Below are 22619 nucleotides of genomic sequence, written 5' to 3'. Positions count from 1 at the left end.
AAGATCTATAAGGCTTCTGTAGCTTGCCAGTTACTTATTTTGAGGCAGGATCTTACTATGTAGTACAGGCTCGTTTTGCACTGATGGCTATCCTCCTGCCTCAGCCTCTTGACTGCTGGGATTTCTGGCATGTGCCACCATTCCTGGCTTGCCAGTTATTTTCAATTTAATTTTAATTTTTCAGGTCCTGGGAATCAAACTCATGGCCTCTTTCTTGCCAGGCAGGTACTGTATCGCTGAGCTATCTTCTGGCCGAGCTAGTTGTTGTTGTTGTTATTATTTTTAAACTAAACATTTCAAAACACATCAATAGGTAATGCGTTCAATCACCGGTTCAAAAAAAAACATCGTAATGCCTCAGTGTGAGAAGTGAGAAGCTGAAAGAAAGAACATATGTTCACTGAAGAGAAAGATTTGTTCTGGTCCTGTTTGGACAATTGAATGCAGCTGTATTGTGCTCTGGGCGAACAGTTTGGGGATGACAATGTGCAATGTATATACCATTCAATTGTCCAAACAGGACCAGAACAAATCTTACTCTTCAGTGAACTCAGAAAAGTGTAGTATAACTATCTTTTTTTAAAACACATACATATGTTCTTTCTTTCAGCTTCTCGCTTCTCACACTGAGGCATTACGATGTTTTTTTTTTTTTTTTTTTTTTTGTGGAACTGGTGATTGAACTCATGACCTCGTGGTTGCCAGGCAGGCACTTATGCCACTGAGCTAAATCCCCATCCCTGGCAGTATGATGTTTACATGTGTGTCTTATTTCACTGATGAGTGTGTCTCAAGTTGCATCCATTTACCTATAAAACCTGATAGTTATTTTTAAAGCAAGTTTGGGGACCAAATATTTAGTAGAAATTTTAGTCTTCAGTCTTTGAGTTTATAGACTTCTTTTGTCTTGTGTTTTTGTTCTGGGATCCTAATTCCTGGTGAAGACAGGACCTGCTGGTAAGGGAGAGGTCGCCTTCCACAGTGGCATGACCAAGTGCTCTTCCTGTCAGCGGGTGCTGGAACCTGGGACTTTTGTCTATGGGCGACCGACCGAGTGCCTGAACTTCTCACTGTCAAACTTTCTCATTTCACGAGTTCTGAGGGCCTCTGTAATGTTCCGCAGTTCTAAACACTCAAGAAATGTGATGATTATCTTAATAACCCTTCTTTCTGATAGAGGTTAGTGGGTGTAAAGAGATCTGTTGAATAGAGCCTGCCACCTCTAAAGGCTGTGCATAGTAATTTGCTGGGGTGGTTGGAGGAGCATAAATCATACCTCTTACCCAGTCCAGTTTTCCATTTCTTCTAAATGGAGTCCTTCCCAGGTGTAATAACATTGAAATATACCAAATCATTAGTGATGTTTTCCTACTGGGCTGAAGAGAAACACAGGAAACTGGGAATATGGTTTTTCGAAGTGGGCATAGACAACCATAAAAAGCACGTGAAAGGTTTGGCTGGGACCTAGTTCAGGGGTGCAGATGGCTTGTGTGAGAGCTATAGTCAGAAGCCTTGCATTTCACAGGGATGGCGACTCTGGTTTCCCTATGTGCTGGCAGTGCCAGCTGTCCCCTCTGGCCTGACAAGGATCTGGTCAGCAGCAGCACGTGACCTTGGCACACCTGTCTGGTGCCGACCCGAGGGGCTGCGGCGAAGGTGCCGCAGGGTATGTGGCCACGAGGTGGGACACGCTGGGGCACCGGCCCGCACCTGCCGGGGCCTTGCTCCTCTCCTGGTGGAGTGTGGTTTTCACTTGGCTGTTTCAGTTTTCCTCTCCCGCCTAGCTGCGCTTCCTTAGCTGACTGGCAGTTCTTTTTTATCCCTGGCTTGGATGTTGTAGAATGACAGTCACCGAGTGCTCAGCCTCAGGGCATGACCCTTCCATCTTCCCCAAATCAGGGAGCAGAGCAGAGGCTCCCGAGTTTCCTCTGCCCTTGGAATCGGTGTCTACCCCCCACCCCCATGGTAGGTGGTCTGTGGGCTGCAGTGTCCAGCACACCTAGTGTCCGATGCCTGTTTCCTTCCCTGCTGTTGCTGCCATCCTGTGTGAGACATCATCATTCCTTTCCTGGGTTGTGGCAGAAGGATCTTACTGCCTAGTAGTCCTTTGTGTAAACTTTTTTTTTTTTTTTGCTTTTTCTTTTTTATCGGTACCAGGGATTGAACTCACGACTGCATACTTGCAAGGAAGGCGCTTATGCCGCTGAGCTAAATCCCCAGCCCCCTTTGGGTAAAATTTTAAAATGAGTTTTTAGAAACTGGGTAAAATCTCAAGGACTTTAGTGTCCTAGGTTTTCTTTTACAGTACTGGGGACTTAACCCAGGCCTTCACACTGAGTTACATTCACATTCCTTTGTTTATCTCTTGAGCCAGGGTTTTGCTGAGTTGCTAAGTTGCCCAGGCTGGGCTTGAGTTTGAGACCCTCCTGCCTTAGCCTCCCAGAGTCCTGGGATTTATAGGTGTGTCCATCATAGCCAGCTTGAGTATCGGTTGCTGCTTGCTGTTCTTTAGCACCTGGAAATGAATCCGGCAGGCAAAAGCATTCATTAAGTTAATAAATGGGAAGGGCACTTGGTGTAACACAGTATTCTCATGTGAACACGGTGGCCATTTTAAGGAAGGCTGTGTGCGTGGTGCTGGGATCAGATCTAGAGCCTTGTGCCTGTTGGCTGGCACTCTGCTGCTGAGGAACGTCCCCAGCGATAGGGTGTTTGTGAGCAGTACTTCTTGGGGAGAGCAGCTGTTTTCAGTCATAAAGTCAGTTTTATTGGTCAGGCATGGTGACACATGCCTGTAGTCCTTATACTTGGGAGGTTGAGGCAGGCAGATTGATGTGAGCTTGAGGCCAACCTGGGTTTCACAGGGAGTTTGGGTCTATCTGCTTTACATAGCAAGACCCTGTCTCAGAAAATCAAAAAAACTTTTTTTTCTTGGGTAGAACAGGGAATGTCTTGGGTGGACCGGGGAGCATTGACAGGATGCCAAGAGGCCTGTGATGTCTGGAGGGTGTGGTTTGACCCAAGGGTGTGCTGCTGTAGCAGGAGGTGTGCTGGCCTGTGCCTCTAGCCTGTTCCGACTCCTCCGTTAGGCCTGAAGGCCCCAGCTGTGATAGATGGGGTGAGCCCAGCAGATCCCTGGAGCGCAGCATCCCATGGTGTAGGCTCTGCGTGGCTTGCCGGGGCCACCACGGCCGGCGTGGCTCAGCCAGGGAGAGACTGGAGACCTGCGAGCAGGTGTCCTTTCACCGGGTCGTCCTCTAGGCTGGCATGTGGCCAGCGAGCCGTGTCCTTGCGCGGCCCTTGCTTGTGGGCGTGCTCTCCCTGTCCTTCTCGTGGGATACTTGTACTGTTAGATCAGGGCCTTCTCTTCTAAGTTTATTTTGTAATTTTTTACTTTTACCTGACAGTAAAACATTGAAATTGTATTTCTGGGCTGCCTTGTGATATTTTGACGCAAATAAGGATGAGTACGGTTTAAGTCAAGTTGCATGTCTGTGTCCTCAGACGCTCCTGCTTGTTTACGAGGCCTTTCCTCTAGCTGCGGCCTGTGTGCTGTGTGGCGTCGTCCCCAGCCTTTTGCTGCTGCTGACTGTGACGTGGTACTTGGCCTCTTGTCCCTTCTGCGCTGTGTTAGGACCTCATTAATCTAATCGAGTCCTCAAAAGTCAGGAGCTGGAGTTTCAACTTTGTAGTTTTGAGGAGACACAGGTCCATTCACAGCAGGCTCAGCCCCCAGCTGAGCTGGTCCCCAAGTGGAACATCAGGACCCTGATGATACAGGCTCAACATGGCCCTCCTGGTGACCTGAGTTCAGCCAGAGAGAAGCCTTGACTCGAAGCTGGTCTCTTAACTTTAAGAATGTGCTAGTATGTAGACAGATGGACATTCAGACATGTCTGTGTAGGTATAGTTGAAAGCCTCATTTGGTCACCAAAAAAACAATAAAGAATGTTAATTTTTTAAAAAAATTAATGTCTGCATTACAAGAAACTTTCTAGCCAGGTGTGATGGGGCACACCTGTGATCCTAGCACTTGAGAGACTGAGGCAGGAGGATCTCTGAATTCAAGGTCAGCCTGGGCTCTATAGTGAGACCCTGTCTCAAAACAAACAAACAAACAATGAAAGGAGGAAAAAAAAGAGAAACTTTCTTTTGCTGTGGGCAAATACCTGAGTGAAGACACAGGAAGAGGGAAGGTTGCTTTAGGCTCATGCTTCAGGAGGTGTGGTTTGTGTCACTGACCCTACTGCTATAGACCTGTGGTGAGGCGGTGGGATGTGCCCAGCTAAGCTGCTCCCCTCATGGTGGCAGGAGGCAGAAGAACCAGAGAAAGGGCAAGGGGTGGGGTCCCCCAACCTAGGCAGCCCCGGCTGGGCCCTGCCTCCCAGCACTCGCTCAGCTCTGCACTCAGCACAGAGTGATGGACTTGCTGAGAGGCCTCCTAATCCATTCAGGGTGACAACAAGATTAGCGGTGGCACCTGGGGAGCAGCTGCCCACGCCAGGGTTGCCGCTGTGGATGATGGAACTGTGACTTTCTGGCAGTAGTGAGCAGTGCCATCTGCATTTGACTCTGTGTGGGAAGCGGCAGTTTTCTAAAAACTATGTGGTCGATACCTGTCCTGTGTGTTGCTTTTCAATTTAAATGTATCCAAGGGCCTTTCTTTTACAGATGAGGAAGAAATATCAGGGAAGGCCACACAGCTAGACCCTTGGCAGAATTAGGACCCAATGCTCCCATGCCTTTATTTTTTTCTTTTAACATTTAAACAGTTACATATATTGTAGATAATTTCAGAGGTACAGAAGAAAGATAAAATTACCTGCAGTGGTGCAGCGCAGGGTGAAACTCTAGCATGGTGGGAGTTGGATCGTTGCAGAAGGAAGCTTACCTGCTGTGGGTTTTATTATGTGCATCTGCACTTAACTTACTTGCCTGACATTTGGGGCGTTATTTTTCTAAGAATTTCTTCTTTTGTGCACATTTTCACGTTGCTGAATATAAAATTGTTCACAGCAACCTCTTATCTTTCTAAGACTTGCATATCTGTAGTGTTGGTTGTGTTCTGATTCCTGTCAAGGGATATTTGTGTCTTGTTTTGGTTTTCTCTGGTTGCTGAGACAAAACACCTGACACCCAAAATTAAAGAAGGAAAGGTTTACTTAGCTTACAGTTTTTTTGAGGTTTCAGTCCATAATCAGCTGGCTCCAAGGTAGGGTGGTGTAGCAATGAGGCAATGCTTCAAGACAGCAGCCAGAGCTAAACGGGGAAAGAGGCGTTTTCCCCTCCCTTATAGTATACACAGGCTCCATTACAGACAGAGCACTCACAAAATCTCTTTTGTGCCCTCCTTTGCACAGGGTGAGGATATTTACAAAGTAAGAACTTTGGATCCCTGCTGAGTCTCTCAGTTAAACTTCTAAAGTTCTCAAATTGACACAGTGTATCAACCCTTTGGTGCCTTTTCTCTCTTCTGCTGAGGTGACCATCTTTATTGATCTTTTTAAAGAATTCACTTCTAAACTCTTTAGTTCTCTTTATTGTATGTTTATTTTCTACTTCATTAACTTTGTTATTTTTCCCTTTGCTTTATTTGGATTAATTTTGCTGTTTTCCAACATAACTTGTTTAGACTAGAACCTGACTCATTTTATTCTTTCTTACATAGGCACTTAAGAATGTAATCTTTCTGTCGAGCATGGTGGTACATGCCTCAGGAGGCTGAGGCAGGAGGATTGCTGTGAGTTCAAGTCGATCTGGTCTCCATGGTGAGTTCAAGGCCAGCTTGAATTACATAGCAAGACCCTGTCTCAAAAAAAAAAAAAAAAAAGTTTTGGGAAAGTCATAAGTCACATAATAAGGATGCAATCTGAAAAAGCACATTGCTAGGTGTTAACTGTATGAATGTCATTGAGTATATTATTGCAAACTAAGACAGTTACATTGTCATTAGATAATATAATTGTGTGTGGTCACTGTCATACAAGATAAAAATGTATGGTGAATGTTTAAAAAATTAACTCCTGTAAGACATGTTGCCATTAGTAACCTCTCAGAGTACTCCCTCTCCCCTTTGAACACACTTACCCCTTGTTTTTTTTTTTTTTTTTTTTTTTTTTTACAGGGATCAAACTCACGACCACGTGCTTTCAAGGCAGGCACTTATACCGCTGAGCTAAATCCCCAGCCCTATCCCTTGGTTCTTACAACTTTCTTTTTTTTTTTTTTTTTTGTACTGGGAATTGAACTCAGGACTTGGCCCTTGCCAGGCAGGCTCTGTACTGCTGAGCTAAACTCCTGGCCCACTTGCCACTTTTGGAAACAGTTCTGGAGTCCTGTGTCCTGAGTGTCTTTAAAAGGTGTGATAAAAACAATATGGTGAATACTGCTGTTGTGTCCCACCCAGTGGAAAGGCAGGCTTATGAAAATCACTGTGCTGTGTCCTCATCCACTTTGTTCACTGGATCTGGTGCAGAGCAACTTCTGGCTCTTCTCAAGGTCAAAATGACCCTGAATTGATTCCGGTCACCCAAGCAGCCAATACAGTTCAGTTCAAGACACTCAGGAAAGAGGATTCTAGGGCTGCTTCAGAAAGTGGGGATAAGTGAGGGGGAGGATTTAGAGGGGGATTAATAGCAATGTGATTTTATTGTAATACATTTCTAAAATTTAAACATTCACTATACATTTCGAACATACCTTGGACGTCTGGTCTGTCATTGCCTGAAGTATGGTTATGTGGCCCCTGACCCTGCTGTTAGTTGGCACATAGTAACTGTATGTATTTACAGGGTGCAGGGGGATACTTCACACACATGCAGTGCATGATCATCAGATCCAGGTCATCAACATGGTGTTGCTGTAGACATTTATCATTTGTAGCCAGGTTGATGACATTACCCTATGTGTAATCTCAGCACTCTGGGAAGCTGAGGCAAGAGGATGACAAATTCAGGTCCAGTCTGAGAAACTTAGTAATTTAGCAAGACCCTATTTCAGAATAAAAGGTAAAAAAAGGCTGGAGATGTAGGTCTGTGGGAAGGCCTTGGGTGCAGTTTGCAATATAAAAAGTATTGTTTGTTATGTTGAGAGCTCTCAGTCTTTTCTGCTAGCTCTTGGGAGCTGTGTGTGGCTGTCTCTTGCAGGCGTTGGTACTTCTCACTCAGCAGTGTGTCATCAAGCTGAAGCGGTTGGATCCTGTCCCCTCCCCTCTCTCTTGCCTTGGGGGCCACTCTTCTGCTTTCCACAAGAGCAGCTCTAGCTTTGCACATGCTCCGTGGTCTCTCTGTGCCTTCTTTCCCTTCACAGTGTCCTGCAGGGTCATCTCTGTGCCACAAACAACAGAATCTCATTCTTCTGTGTGGCCAAGTGAGGCTGTGCTGTGTCTCTGTCACCCATTCTGTCGCCGTCTAAGGAACTCTGAGCCTTGCCCTGCACTGTGCTTGGGGCGTCTGGCCTCCCTCTAGAGAGTTCTCTAGGTGGCAGGGGCGGCTCCTGTCAGTGTCTTGATGTCAGTACTCTGCCTTTGGGGAAATCATCTGAGAATTCCAGAAACAGCTAGAGAAGAAATGATTACTTTCAAAGAACCAGCAATTACAATTTAAAAAAAATGTTTTTCTGAAGTTTGGCTATTTTGGGTCTATGCATTGAATTAAACAATGTGGAATTTTTAAAATTTCTGAATCTGTGAACTGATTTCTTATTCTAGAAAAACTTAAATTGTTACTCTTCAAATATTACCTTTTCTGCATTGATCTTATTAGATATATATTAGGATTTCTCACTTACTTACTATTTTTAATTGATAAAGTTGTACATGTTTACAAGGTATGGTGTGATAATTTGATACAGTTACACAGCGTGTGATGATCAAGTCAGGGTAGTTAGCGTTTTTTGTTTTTTTCTGGTCTTGGATTGAACTCACGACCTAGCACTTGCCAGGTGGGCACTGTGTTGTTGAGCTATATCCCTGGCCCGTAGTTAGTGTTTTATTACCTCATGCAGTCATCGTTTGTGTTGGGGACCTTAGTGTCTCACATGCTAGGGCAGCAGTTTCCTCGGCCTCCTTTATTATTCTGAGATGCACTCCATAATAAATGTTGTAAGCCATAGTCTCCCTGCTGTGCTAGAGAATGCTAGAACTTTGTCCCTTTCTTTTTTGCCTTTCTTATCTTTCAAGTTGTAAAGTGCATCATTCTGGATGGCTTTTTGGAATCCATTTGCTGATTTATTCTCAGTTGTGTCTAGTTTGCTTTTAAACCTACCCTTAAATTCTTACATTTGATCATTACATTCTTATCAACCCTTAATTCTTGTGTGAATAAATATTGTTATTTCTGAGTACTTGAAAAATGACTTTTAGGAATAATTCAAGGACCAAAATGGTGGAATTTGCTCTACAAGGGGATTTTGATTTACTTAAATCACTGCCCCGAGGATTTCACTGGTTTGGGACAGTATTAATCCAAGCCCTAGGCCTGAGGTTTTCTAAAGCATTCCGCTGATGCAAAACCAAGGACAAGTCTACACTGGATCTGCTTTAATTGTGGGGCTTTCATATCTGGTGAATCTGTCTTCACAGTCTCAGTTTAAATGTGGGGTGGTTCTGCTTCCACTTGTGTTCCCTGAGCCCACAAGAATACACAAGCGTGGCCCAGTTTACCCGTCCTGTCCATTGGCAGGTGCTCTTGGGGCAGTGAGTTCAGAGGTGGGCACAACTCGAGTTTCTCCTTTTCCTCCTGGATTTTGCCACACAAATTCCTCAGGGTTTTTTTCCCTACCTCTTGTAGATGTTTTTGTGTATTTCATGAGTTTCATGTGTGTTTTAGATTTATATCATGTGACTTATCTTGAGTTACTTTTTGTAATAGATACAAGGGATTAGATTTTGTATGTGAGTGTTCAGCTGTTCTAACACCGTTTATCAGAAAGCTATCCTTCCTCAGAAATCAGTTGGCAAGCTGGGCATGGTGGCTCATGTCTGTTATCCCAGCACTCGTGAGGCTGAGGCTGGAGGATCGTTGGAAGTTCAAGACCAGCCTAGGCTACAAAGTGAGCGCAAGGCCAGCCTGAACTGCATAGAGAGACCTTGTCTCAAAAAGACAAAAACTAAAAACAAACAACCCCCCCCCCAAAACCCCCAAACAAACAAAAACACCCCAGAAAACAGTTGGCTAAATCAGAATAGCTAGAAGAGGGTTTGCAGTGCTCCTGGTGCAGAGGTGGTCCCTGTGAGGTGTGCAGGTTCCCGGATTTGGCCCTTCAACATTATGTACCCATGTGAAGAAGTGACATTGTATCCCAGGACATAATTCTTATATGTCAATTAATTAAAACCCATTTGGCTGTGTTTGTGGGGTCTGTTTCTGTAATGGAATAATGGAATTATGTTCCAGTGATCCATGTATGTGTTCTTTGCTTCAATACCAGGATCTTGATTATTTTTTAGTAAGTTTTATAATTAGGTAGTGTGATTCCTTCAACTTTAACAGTTTTTTTAGGTATTCTAGTTCATTCTTTTCATTTTAAGTTTTAGATTAGTTTCTCTACATCATCCAAAAAAGAATATCCTGCTAGAAATTTTATTGCTCTTCTGTTAAATATGTAGATTAATTCAAGGATAATTGATATCTTGAGAATGTTGACACTTCTTTTTTTTAATGTTAACTTTGTTTTTACTTTTATTTTTTAACACCAAGTACATTTATTAGAAAAGAAAGTTATGAAATATCCTTGTGTCTTTCCTTGAGAAATTAAAAATAAAAGAATAAAACAAAAAATGAATAGAAGAAAATAATAAAGATCAGAAAACACAATCCCTTATCAAACTGCACTTCTAAATATGAATGTGACTAGTCTTATCTTTTTAGATGTTTCATTTTTCATTGATTTTTTATATATAGATTCCATACATGTTTTATTACTGAAGTGTTTAATTCTTTGAAGCTATACTAAATGTTGTACATGGCTAGTATATAGAAATATTACTAGTTCTCATATGTTGATTTTGTTTGGCCTTATTAGCTCTAGGAGCAAGCAAGCAAATTACCTTGGTTTTTAAATTTTTTTATAAAGAAGTTTGCTCTGTAGTACAGTCTGGCCTTGAACTCAGTGATCCTCCTGCCTCAATCTTCCAAGTGCTGGGATTATAGGGATGTGTCACCAGGCCCGGCCAAACTAACTAGCTTTCCTTCACTGTCTGCCTGCCTGCCTACCTGACTATTCATTGGCTAGGATTTCTAGTAGGGTTGTTTTTTTTTTTTTGTTTTTTTTTAGCTTACTTTATGGATCTTCTTTATATGGTTGAGAAGTCTCCTCTATAATTTTTCCTTGCTCTAAGTTTTTATTATTACTGTTATTATTTTAAAGAGAATAAAACCAAACAAAATAAAATAGAATAAAGCCAATCAAAACAAAACAGTGAAAGTGATATAGGACTTCAAAACAGGATAACAGGAAATCCACCATGGTTACCACAGGGCCTTTTTGTTATCTTTAGAACTGCTGCCCTAGCTGGGTGTGGTAGCACATGCCTGTAATCTTAGCACTTGGGATGTTGAGGCAAGAGGATCATTGGAAGTTTGAGACCAGCCTGGGCTACAGAGTGAGCTCAAGGACAACCTGACAACCTAAACAGCATAGTGAGACCCTGTACCAAAAAGCCAAAAAAAAAAAAAAAAAACCCCACCCCCCCCAAAAAAAAAACAACAAAAAAAATTGCTGCCCATACCATCAGACATAAGATCAAACAAAACAGAATGAATAAAAGCAATCAAAACAGAACATTGAATAAAACAGAACAATAAAATAGCACAAAACAAGGGTGAGAATAGGACTGGATTTCAAAAACAAGACAGAGGGAAAATCCCCCTATTTGCTGTATTACCTATTGTTATCCTTTTACTAGATGCTCAGACTATTGGTGTTAGGCTTAGAAGGTCAGTCAGACAGTACAAGCATTCAGTTGTTTTTGTGTCTCAGTTGCTATCAGCTTAGTCTGTCCTCTGAAGCAGCTGGTTGCTTGGGGAGGGGATGAAATATCCTCATGTCTTTCTTGCTGTTGTCTCCCAGCTTGAGTGCTGCTTGGCTCACAGGAGGGGTAAATTGGCTTCTTGTTCCTCCTCCTAGGCTCAACTAGCGGCTTCCATTGACTCGCAGGAAGGGTGAGTTGGCTTGTTTCTCCTCTGGGCCCTACATGGCGTGGGCCTTCTCACAGGTGGGGCAAATTGGCTTCTTATTTCTCCTCTTGGGTCCCACATGGTTTCTGCTGGCTCACAGGAAGGGCAAATTTGTAAGTTATATAAAGGAATCTTTGTAAGTTATTATAAAGAATTCTTAAATATTGTTAAATGCTTTCACTGGATCTATTCATGTTGTTAGATGCTTTTTCCTTTTTAGATTCTGATTTGTTAGTATGATGGATAATAGTGATTGATTTTTGGACATTGAATCAGTCTTGTATGATTGGTATAAGCCCCAGGTGTTTATTGTATTTTACTACTCATGGTTTTTACTGTTGTGACTAGATTCGGCATGATACTTTGTTTTTGCATACATGCTCACTAAAGGTATTACTATATGTATTTTTTCCTATTATTGTTTTGGTCTAATTTGGGTATCATTGTGATGCTGGTTCCATAATAAGTTTGGAAGTATTTTGTTCTTTTTGTGTTTTCTGTCAGGATTATACACAATTGGTGTCATTTCTTCTTTACATGTTAGAATTTGCCTGTGAAACCCTTTGAATCTGTAGTTTTCTTTTCAGAAGGGTTACTACTCTTCTGATTTCATTAGTAGGTAAAGGACTGTTGACCTGATACTGTCCATCTAGGTGTGTTTTCATAGCTCCTGGTTTGTAGAATTATGTGCATTGAATTTTGGAATTTTATTTATTCTTTTAGTATTTGTAGGATTCTCTCTCTTTTGTTCTTGATATTGGTAATTTGTGGTTTTCCTTTTCTTTCTCTTGCTAGAGTTACATGTTTTACTGGTCATTTTCTGAGAGCCAGATTTTGATTTCATTCATTCATATTCCTATTGTTATTCTGTTGTCAGTTTCCTTTATTTCTAATCTGATCTTTATTTCCTATCCTCTGCATGCTAGAGGTTTTTATGTTCTGTTGATGTTTTTTGAAGAACCAGTTCTTGACAGGCCAAGAATGAAGAATTATTCCAGATTAAATATATCTAAGATATAACAAAACATATACTTTGGACTTTTTTCTACAAAAGATGCTAGTCTAACAGTTGGATAAATCTTTTTTTTTTTTGAGAACTCTTAATAAGCACTATAGGTTAGATAAGAGTATTTATTATTACTAGATAAGAGTATTAGATAAGAGTATTAGATAAGAGTATTTATTAGTACTTTCTGGTTTTGATAATTGTATTGTAGTCATGTATGACTTTTAAAGGAAATTCTATCAAGGAATTAAATCATGCCTCTTTCAAATGGCTCAGAAAAGATAGATATGTATATAAAAAGAAAAAGTTAAAGCAAATGGGATAAAGTATTAACATTTGGGAAAACTGGATAAAGGGTAAATGAAAATTCATTCTAGGTATTTTTACAACTATTTTAAACTTGAAATTACTTCAGAATTAAAGTTATTGTAACATAAAAGAAGACAGTAATAATAAATTGGACTATTTTAATGTTAGAGACTTCCTTGTTAAGAGGGCTGGGGTGCAACTCAGTGATAGAGTAATTGTCTAGTGTGTGTGAGGCTCTGGGTTCAACCCCAGCACAGCGCATACACATGTGCCCACACATGTGTCAAGAGTGAAAATGCAAGTCATGGAGTTGAAGGTAATTGTAACATCTATGTTTGACAGAAGTCTGGTATCCAGGATATAAAATGTCTAAAGACTTGAACAGCTACTGTATACAAAAAATTTGAATGATCAATAACATATGACAAGGGGTTCCACTTTATTGATAGGCATAGAAATACGGATTGAAGTCAGGACATACTGTTGTGCCAGGTGCCGTGGCCAGCGCGGGGAAGGAGTCAGGCGAGAGACTGAAGACACAGGGAGACCAGTTGCTCAGGAGGCAAAAGGCGATTTATTGAAGGACTCCAGAGTTTTTATAATGTTTCAAACAAAGAGCAGTACAAGTCACTTCAGGACACTTTCTTGTGCATGCAGCAAAGGTAAACATGTTCTTGGGCCCATGAGAAACTTCTTTGTTGTGTAGCCCAGGAGGTAAACATGTTCCTGGGCCCATGAGAAACTTCTTTTGTTTATGTTATGAAGCTATTCCCAGGTTAATATCAGCGCGATGCTTTGTCTAGAAGGCTGAGGTTACTGCAGGATGAGGAACTGGTTGAGGTCCAGCTTCAGTGTGTGGTTTTCCACACCCGTTCACTGCCGGACCCCTGGTTCCTGCTCCCAACATATCCCCCTTATTTCTTAGACAGAGCGTCGCATGGGAATTTCATTAGCAGTTGATTCTAACTTAAAACGTTTCAAGTCCAACGCACATTTCTCATTTGCCCAACAACAATTCTCACAAAATATGGAAAAATTGTTATCATGACAATAAATGCTAGAGCTCCAATACCAGCTAGAATGATAAAATGTGAAATGCCCGTGAGGCTTAGGAAATGGCTGGTTAATGCGTTGAATATTTGCTCAGTTTCTTTTGCTATGTCAATTTTTATTGCTGGTGCATTGGTTATATCTTGGATAGTTTTATGCAGCTTAAGCAAATCTAGAGAAGTATTGGAATTATGCCATATTCCTAGCAAATGATTTTTCACCCTATCCCAAGGTACATCACTTTCATTATATCTGTGTGAAGTAACACAAATATGTTCGTATAAGGCATGACATTTCAAAGAAGATTGTACTTGCAAAGTATATAATTGGTCTCCTAAGGTTATTACTGTATCTTGTAGAGCATTTAGTTTTTGTTCAATCAGGCTATCCCAATTTTCCTGTATTATCAAAACCAAAGAAACATTATGGGATAATTCATTGACATAGGATGCAGTTTGCACACTTTCCATAAGAGATATTGCAGACATTGCAGTGGAGGCTATTAAAGTAATAAGTACAGCAATTCCAGTCATTAACATCCCAACAAATCGTTTGGCCCGATTTAAAAGATTAGTTAATTTTTGCAAAATAATCACAGAAGGATCTTGATACCACTCTGTGGTGATATTAATAGGTAAAAATACAAATGGAGGTTGTTGACCAGTAATATGGATGAGTGGTTTCATGAAGCATTAACACAATTGGATAAGATGCAATCTTTACTAGTAATTTCGTAAGATTTCATTGTTCTTATTTACAGTAAGTTTTCCACTTATAACACCATATGGTTCAGAAACACAAGCTATGATAGTTACATTTTTTACTGTGCCATTAACAGAAATAGCATCCTGTGTCCCTATATGTTGCCATACAACCTTTTCTTTTGCAACAGCAATATAATCAAGAGCTGCAACCAACTTCCACAGCATGGTAAAAAAAAGGTGATGTTATTCCTTGTCCATATTCCATATAATAAATTTTGGGGCCTGTAGGTTGTTTCTCTGTAATCACTCCAATCACATAGATCTTTGTAACATATAGTATAATTATGATGGCACAAACGCCATGAGGGTCCATATACATTTTTGCTTGGGCATTTTTGTCTACATTCTGGAATATGCTCAGGGGGATTACCTTTTCCCACTCTAGTTTCACTACTGTTGTGAAATACATACATCATATCTACTCCCCAGTGCATTCCATTAGTAAAGTTTCCATCCCAATCAGAGTATCTTTCTATTTGTTTTAGAAAAACATAGGGGTAATGAAGCAGACATTCCAGTGTAATTATATACAATAGAGATAGGTTGTATATGAGTGGAAGAAGGAAAACTTAAGACACGAGTATTATTTACATAAACAGTAACATCATCGTTGTCGCCCCATTGACATAGGGTGCAACAAAGGAGGATTAGGTACAAATGCCCAATAATTATCCGCCCGCACAGGCATATGAAATGTATGCCTGTAACCCAAATAATGCTTAGCAGCTGAGCCAAAAACAGAAGAGTTTCACCTCTTGTCGCAGGAGGCCTTCTGGTCGTTGTTCTCGTCCTCCAGGTCATGGTTAGTCGAAGCATCTTCCTGCGCAGTTTTTCTATCTTGCTCTTGGACATGTCGTACACAACGTTCTGGGATCCACCTGGGTGTATCAGCGTCTGTGGGAAAAACACAAACATATCCTCTTCCCCATATCAATACTGGGTCAGGACCATGTAATAGATTAGTTAATGGGTCTTTCCAATAAACCATTGGCTTGAAGGACAAATCAGGAGACCAATGTCTCTCAGCTGCAGATCTATTGGAAGCATCAAAAGTTAAAAAATTAAGAACATAAAGAGCATGGTTAAGAAGGGTTTTGGGAGAATACTTATACCATCTTCCCCTTTTTAATTTCTTTAATGTGTTTTTTAGTGAGAGATTAGCACGTTCAGCAATTCCTTGTCCTTGAGGGTTATAAGGTAATCCAGTAACATGTTTAATGTGGAAAGTCTGACAGAATTTGGCAAAGGGTTTACTAACATATGCTGGGCCATTATCAGTTTTAATGGATTGAGGAATGCCCAGGATAGAGAAACAATATAGTAGGTGTTGTATTATATGGGTGCAGTTTCTCCAGTCATAGGTGAAATAAGCATGTAATGAGAAAAGGTGTCTATGGTGACATGTAGGTATTTTAATGACCCAAAAAAAGGATAATGAGTGACATCCATCTGCCAGATGTCGTTTGGACGGAGTCCTCAAGGGTTGACTCCAAAATGCGGTACTGGAAGGAGAGGCGCACATGAGGGACAGTTTTTAACAATTTCTTGTGCTTGCTGCCATGTTATACCATATTGATAACGTAAAACCTGTGCAGCTTGGTGATGAAGAGCATGTGACTGTTGTGCTTGCGAAATAGCAGACAGTCCAATATGCGTGGCTCGATCTGCAATTGCATTTCCATGAGTCAAAGCACCTGGAAGATTAGAGTAACTGCGAATATGTCCTACAAAACAAGGTGCAGATCGAGAATGTAAAGATGATTGAATAAGACCAAATAACTCTGCAACAAGGATATTAGCAGTGTTGATAACAGGTATGCATTCTAAAACAGACAAGGCTTGTACTACATATGGGCTGTCTGAAAACAAATTAAAGGGAACATCAAAGAAAAGGATAAAAGCCTGATGAACAGCATAAAGTTCAGTCTCCTGAGCTGAAGTACTCCTCAATTGCCATACATAAGTTAGATTTGGGGATACTAAAGTAGCTTTTCCATTGGAGCTTCCATCTGAAAATAAAGTAATAGCATTAACAAGGGGTTTCATGCGTATGATTTGAGGAAATGAAAAGGTAACTTTAGAGGCAAATTGAAGAATTTTATCCTTGGGATAATGATTTTGGATTTGACCGGTATAGGACACTAGAGAAAGAGGAAAATAGTCATATTAAGCAGCCATTCAAGCTGTTCAGATGTATAAGGGATTATAATAGAGTGAGGGTCTCTTCCTAAATGCATTATAGACAGTTTCCTTCCTTGCATAATCCTTTCTGCAACCAAAGAGGCGTAAAGGGGGAGAGCCCTTTTCAGGGAATATGAACCATGAATCCATGAGAAAACTCCCTGCTGATATAACACACCTGTAGGAGAAAAGGACGTGGGTCTGATGATAAAAGACCAGGGAGTGGAATAATCACAATAATGAAGCTGCGCACTTTGAAGAGCCTTATTAACCAGTTCAAGAGCTTTGCGAGCTTCTGCTGTCATCTGGCGGGGTGAACTTGGGTCAGAATCTCAAGCTAATAAGGAAAACAACGGGTGGAGGTCTTGAGTAGTTAACTTTAGAGACGGCCTGATCCAATTAATTTCGCCTAAGAGTTTTTGAAAATCATGTAACGTACGCAAGTGAGAAGTATTAACAGACAATCGTTGAGGAGAAAAATGCCATGGATATAAGTGAAAACCTTAGATAAGAAAAAGGAGGTGAAGTTTTGACCTTCTCAGGTGCGATGACCAGCCCATTATTTGTTAAATCCTGATGAAGAGAGGCATACACTTGCAAAAGCATCTCAGAATCTTGATGGGCTATTAAAATATCATCCATATAATGAATAATGGTGGCAGAGGCAAATTTAGATCTGGTATTGGCAATGGCTGCATGTACAAACTTTTGACCCCTGGTAGGGCTATTAGCCATACCTTGAGGTAACACAATCCACACATATCTTTCCATAGGTGAGGACAAATTACAGGAAGGAATACTAAAAGAAAACCTCTTGCAATCCTCGGGGTGGAGAGGGATAGTATAAAAACAGTCCTTCAAATCAAGAACAATACGATGATGTGACAGAGGTATTGCCATAGGTGACGGAAGTCCAGGCTGAAGAGCCCCTATAGGAAACATAGTATCATTAACTTTTCTAAGGTCTTGTAATAACCTCCATTTTCCTGATTTTTTTTTGTCTTTTTCATTTTTATCGGTACCAAGGATCGAACTCACAATTGCCTGCTTGCAAGGCAGGTGCTTATGCCACTGAGCTAAATCCCCAGCCCCCTGATTTCTTTTTTATCACAAATATAGGCGAATTCCAGGGGGAGGAGGAAGGTCGGTTATAACCATAGACTAACTGTTCCTGCACTAATTGCCTGGTGGCTTGGAGTTTAGCCTCAGCATGGGCCACTGATCTACCCATACCAGTGTATCAGATTTCCAGTTAATTTTATCAGCATGGATAGCAGGACGATCAGCGGCCACTAAGAAAAACCCAAGCCCTGTTTATCAACCTTTTGTGGGATGGATAAAGGGTCTTTGATACCTTGATTATTTTTTCCCATACCTGCAAATGGCAATTGGCCCATTTGCAACATCTGTTTGGTTACAGTGGGACTTGGACTCCACAAGTACACTCCCATTTGGCTTAGTATGTCTTGTCCCCACAAATTTAGGGGAAGATTAGGTAAAACATATGCTAATAAAGAAGTACTACAACTTTTATGCTGTTGATCCTTTAAATTAAGCCTCACATAATTTTTGAATCTGCTTAGCCATATCAGACAATTCTTTTTTAAATGTTTCAATCAAGTTTTCTAGGCCCTCCGTTGGTTCTTTACATTGTGGGTTTGCCTGATCTTGAAGCATGAAAGCCTCATGTTGATGCTCATATTGGGAGGCTTCACGCTCTAACTCTTCCCATTCTTTCGGACCTAATTCTTCATCTGAATCTGAATCAGTTTCTCTATCAGGGTTATTAAATTGTAAATCATCAGGCCTTTATTTTGTTAGTCCTAGGGAGGTCGGGCTGCTTGTAACAGGGCAGCTCAGAGAGCGGTGGCGGAGCAGAGGGCGGGGGGGGGGGGTATAAGGAGGATGCCACATTCTCTGAGGATTTGGTTTTTCTTATAAAACTTTCTCGAGTTCTTTTTTCCCATTTACTAGACTCAGTCCCCTTTTAAACAGTCCTTAATTAAAGTCCAAATCGGAAACACATCCACAGGAACCTTCTCAGGACCCCAAGCACAATAATAATCTTTAATCTTTTCTCCTACTGTCTTCCAAGTCTCGACATTAACCGTTCCCTGTTTGGGAAACCAGGGGCAAACCTGATGCACAAAATCAACAAACCGATGAATTTGGAGCTTAGCTACAGGAATGCCCCTACTCTTTAACAAAGAGGAAATAACTTGTTCAAAAAGTTCCTGTTCTGAAGACGGGGTGTTACCCATTCTCAATCCCTGCAATATGCCACTCCCTGCTACTTTTACTTTTCACTTACCCGGGTCCTTAGTAGCAGCGATCTTCTGGGAACTCCCGATTCTCCTTCCACTGGAAAAACGCTCTGAATGCTTATATTCCAAGCCTCACGTTGGGCGCCAGGTGCCAGGTGCTGCGGCCAGCGCGGGGAAGGAGTCAGGTGAGAGACTGAAGACACAGGGAGACCAGTTGCTCAGGAGGCAAAAGGCGATTTATTGAAGGACTCCAGAGTTTTTATAATGTTTCAAACAAAGAGCAGTACAAGTCACTTCAGGACACTTTCTTGTGCATGCAGCAAAGGTAAACATGTTCTTGGGCCCATGAGAAACTTCTTTTGTTTATGTTATGAAGCTATTCCCAGGTTAATATCAGCGTGATGCTTTGTCTAGAAGGCTGAGGTTACTGCAGGATGAGGAACTGGTTGAGGTCCAGCTTCAGTGTGTGGTTTTCCACACCCATTCACTGACGGACCCCTGCTCCCAACACTGTTGCATACCCTAGACATTTATACAAAATTAGTAATTCTCACATGTCTGATTGATGGCAAAGATATCTGGTTATGGGAATTCTTATATAGTGCTAGTGAGGACATAATACAATTACTTGAGAAAGTAATTTTGTGCTGTTGAATTGCAAAACTTAAGATCTACATACCCTATGACCTGTCAGTTTCACTTCATGTCTCCCTTCTAGAGAAATGTGTGGTCATATGCAGGGTGTATACAAGAATGTTTAGAACAGCATTTTTTATCATGGGCAAAATATCCATTGACATTAGAGGGATGAATTGTGGTACCTAGAAGGAATTGTTAATAGTGAAAGTGGTTAAGTGACAGTTGCATGCATCATTGGATAAACCTATGGCCAAGGAGCAAAACAAAAGAAGATATACAGTATTTCTGTAAATTCCACTGTATTTACAGAATCCAGAGTCGGCAGAACTACAGAAGCAGAGAACTAGAGAGAAGCAAGGAAGGGATACCCCAAGAGTTAGGGGAGTGGCTAGTTTGCTTTGAGAGAAGTATAATTTGGAGAGGACACATGACTTTAGAGTTGCTAGAATCTCTCTCTTCTTGAATAGTGGTTGTACGTATGCACTGGAATTTGTTCTTTGTGGTATAATATATGTATGTATTTTTCTTTGTATACCTCTCAGTTTTTCTAAATTGGTCCAGTGGGTTTTACGATATTCTATGGAGGATGAGTGCTTAGACTGTAGATGCATTTTGCTTAATATTTGGTCTGCTATTTTCAATGGAAATCTCAACTCCTCTTTACAAATTAAAGAAAATTGAAACAAAAACCTGTTCTCCACCTCTTTTTCTTGCTGCTCTGGCAAGTCCCTAACTACACATGACAGGGACTCTGTTTCTCCATGTGATGCTCTATGTGCCCAGGTGAGAGTAGCCTTCAGTGGACATTTGTTGTCTTGAATTCACAACAGCTGTGCTATAACATTTGTTAAATGGAGAGGTAAAGTGGAACTTGTCACCACAGATTACTTATTAATGGGATTTATTGAAAGGGTATAGAAAGGAGAAGATAAATCTTTTTTGTTTGTTTTTGTCTTTTTTTGAGACAGAGTCTCATTGTACAGTTCAGGCTGGCCTTAAGCTCATTCTGCAGCCCAGGCTGGGCTCAAATTTGCAGCAATCCTGCTTTAGCCTCCCAAGTACTGGAATTACAGGTGTGTGCAAATCTTTTGAGATGTCTTTTTTTTTTTTTTTGAGATAAGATTTCACACTATAGTGTAGGCTGTCCTTGAATTCAGTATGTAGTCACAGCAATCCTTCTGCCTCAGCCTCCTGAGTGCTGGAATTACAGCTGTGTACTACCACACCTGACAAGACAAATCCTGTAACACCAGTTATCTTATGGCCAGACTTCAGTTATCTGGAGTTTGATCAGCTCATGGACTGGTTCTTCTGTCTCTAGTGGGTACTTGGGGTCTCACAGGGCCTCTGCCTCTGTGTGTTGGGTTCACTGAAGTGACTTGTGTGATAACTCATTGCTGCCCTGGCTTCTGGGTATGTGAGCCCTTTTAATTCCTGTTATTTACTGCCTGCCACATTTCTTGCTGTATCTTAGTTGAATGTCTGGGGGAAAAGAACTCTGGTCCAGCGGTGGTTTTGAGTTAGGAATATATGTCACAGGTCATCTGACCCGCCTGTAGTTGATGGTGTTAAGTCTGTGGTCTGTGTACTGTCGGTTGTAAGCCATGGTGGGTCATGGTGGGCCAGGGCTCTCCTTGCAGGACTGGGAGGGGCAGTTTTGCCTAGAAAGGCCTGTGAGGTAGACAGTTTACTTCACATGGTAAAGCATAGTTTTCTACTGGGGCTGTTGAAGTCATTGCAGTTTCTTAATACTTTACCTGGTGCTGCAATAAACGTCTTTGTTTGGATGTGCAGTGTTAGTCCAGAATAGAAACAAACTTATTTTATTTCCTCCTAGTCCTTTATTCACATTTCCCCCAGAGTTTTTCCTTTTGCTGCCCATAGATTTTGTGTTTATAGACCATTTGTTCTTTACCCTGATGTACCACTTCAACTTTGCTGTGCTACACTGCTCCTGAGGAGTATTGTGCTAATTTTGCATTTCCTGATGTCAGTTGTTTCTAAAAGGAACTGTTCCTTTTGGTTGCCACACAGTCATTATTAGTTTCCAGCACTGCTTCACCCGCTGTTGACCCAGGTTAATTTTTTCCTCTGGGGCTTTCTTTCTCATTTGTTTACCATGCTCACTCAGAGCTCTTGAGTAGACTCTTGGCTGTGGGGGTGACTGGCTCATACCAGTAAAGTGTGTTCTTAATTGTGTGGAAAGAAAACTTAATCACACGCTGCCCCTCACCATTGCCTAACTACAGTGTGAACACATAGCTGTGTGATAGGGTGTATTTATTTTGCAAGTGGTGGTGGAGCTTTAATTGACAATGGCCTTTACATTAGAAACTCATAGAAAGGCAAGTGGATCAATAACATTAATAGTTTACAGGGAAAGAAATAGAAACAGCTGATAAATATATGAAAAGATCCTTCACTTTCTAATAAAATACAAAGGAAAACAACAGAAACCAGGTTTTGTTGGCGATTAAAATATTTGATAATGTGTTATTTTCTCTATAAAACCTTATTGTTGATAACTAAAATTAAATATTTAAAAATATTTTTTAAATTTTTTATTTTAAAGAGATTAAGATAAAAGAGGACATAACAAAGCAGATCAGAACAGAACAATTTAAGCAATACAATATTTCACCACAAGACAACCCCATATAACAGTAGCTACCATAATGTCTGTTTCCTTGAAATAGTTGAGCATACCTTCCTAAGTAATAGTATCAAACATAACAAAATAGTATAAAACCGTTAAAGAGAATAAAAATACTACAGGACATTCAGAACCAAATAACAGAAAATGAACAATGGTCGCTATATTTTCTCATTGTCCATAAAAAGTTTGTTTGTACTACCACACATAATAAAAAACAATAAGATACAACATGATAGGACCCACGGAAACAGGAGGACACAAGTATGGTAGGACTTCAAAACAAGATGATACTAAATCAGCACTGGCTATATAATGGCTTTGTTTTCTTCAAAATAGTTGTTTATACCATCACAGATAATAAAATCAAACAACCCAGGATAAAACCATTCCAACTAGTGAATGGAAACATAATAAGGCTTCAAAGCAATGTATTGGGGAATCATGATTATCATAAACTTTTATGTGCTCTTATCATTTCTTACACTAGGGAGACTATATGGTATTTATACATGTGAGTTTGATTTATTTCGCTTATGAGTATGGTCTCAAGTTGTATCCATTTATTTATAAATA

General features: G+C 40.8%; 1 protein-coding gene across 3 annotated transcripts in view; it reads left to right on the top strand.

Annotated features, from left to right (window-relative positions):
• Positions 1-22619, top strand: part of Dmxl2 (Dmx like 2) — a 133564-nt gene that overhangs the window by 8127 nt on the left and 102818 nt on the right. The gene's annotated exons all lie outside the window — the stretch shown is intronic.

This window comes from Cavia porcellus, unplaced genomic scaffold (genome assembly GCF_034190915.1).
Source record: "Cavia porcellus strain 051 isolate PalLab524CR breed Dunkin Hartley unplaced genomic scaffold, mCavPor4.1 scaffold_1, whole genome shotgun sequence".
NCBI lineage: Eukaryota > Metazoa > Chordata > Mammalia > Rodentia > Caviidae > Cavia > Cavia porcellus.
This window is presented reverse-complemented; position numbering and strand designations above follow the sequence as displayed.